Below are 1,153 nucleotides of genomic sequence, written 5' to 3'. Positions count from 1 at the left end.
TGCTGCTGCTGCTGCTGTTGGTGGATCCGGGGTCTGAGGGCAGTTACTTTCTCTGAGTGCACTGAGCTGTTGATGAATCAATGTCATAATGATTTTCCAAGTGTGGATCCTGGAAAGAACCTCTTCATATGCAAATGAGCAATTAGGTGAAGTCATTTATTTGTTCATCAGCAGCCTCCATCTTCTCCTTTTTCTTTAATTGGCCCCGCGTAGTTTTAACCATTCAATCCCTTAAATGCAGTAAAAAAAAATTTCCTCTGCCTTCTTCATCCTTCTTCATCCTCCTTCATCTTCCTTCATCTTCCTCCCCCTCTTCTCCATCCCCTGTGGTGTTGACCATGTGCGAATGGGGCTGAATGATGGGTGAGAATGGAGCTACATGAAGTCTATACACACACACACACACACACACACACACACACGCACACGCACGTGGATTGTTGTGTGTGTGTGTGTGTGTGTGTGTGTGTGTGTGTGTGTGTTTAAAGAGAACTTCCACAAAGGAGGATGAGTCACTCGGCCTGACACACAGCACGGTTGTAGGAGACTGCATCCCAGTCAATACTACACACTCACACAGAGACACACACACACACACATATACAAACATTGCAGACACACACACACACACACACACACTCGTGGCTTTTACTTACGTTGGTGATTGATGGTGTGTTCTGGACGTCTGGGTTTTAGCAGCTGGGATTTTATATTCAGGTGTGTGTCATTGCATGTGTATTTGTCAAATGTGTGTGTGTGTGTGTGTGTACACTGGGTGTGTGTAGGTGTGTGTGTGTGGGTAGAGTGTGATAAGGCTTTTCATTAGCGTTTCCAAAACATCACCTAAAGGCTGCAGCGCTGCATCATCTGTCACTTTCAGGCTTCACTGTGTGTGTCTGTGTGTGTGTGTCTGTGTGGGGGTGTGTTTGTGTGTTGTTTTTACCTCTTTGATGCCTCTTTGATGTGGAGGTGTCTGTAAAAGTTGTCTATTTTACCCTTTTAAAAAATGCAACATGATGCAAAGCGGCGCCAAGCTGTGATTGGCTGATGAAACCAACCAATACCTGAATAATGGATTAAAGCCAGTGACAGTAAATGACTGTCAGTGTCCTCACTGCTGCTGCTGCTGTCACTGCTGCTGCTGCTGCTGCTG

At 45.7% G+C, this 1,153-nt stretch overlaps 1 protein-coding gene across 1 annotated transcript in view; it reads left to right on the top strand.

Moving 5' to 3' along the window:
• The window catches only part of cacng3b (calcium channel, voltage-dependent, gamma subunit 3b), a 22,676-nt gene that overhangs the window by 13,651 nt on the left and 7,872 nt on the right, over positions 1-1,153 (top strand). The gene's annotated exons all lie outside the window — the stretch shown is intronic.

This window comes from Cynoglossus semilaevis, chromosome 17, assembly GCF_000523025.1.
Source record: "Cynoglossus semilaevis isolate Cse_v1.0 chromosome 17, Cse_v1.0, whole genome shotgun sequence".
NCBI classification, from domain to species: Eukaryota; Metazoa; Chordata; class Actinopteri; order Pleuronectiformes; family Cynoglossidae; genus Cynoglossus; species Cynoglossus semilaevis.
The sequence above is the reverse complement of the archived record's forward strand: the minus strand, read 5'-3'. Positions and strand labels throughout refer to the sequence as shown.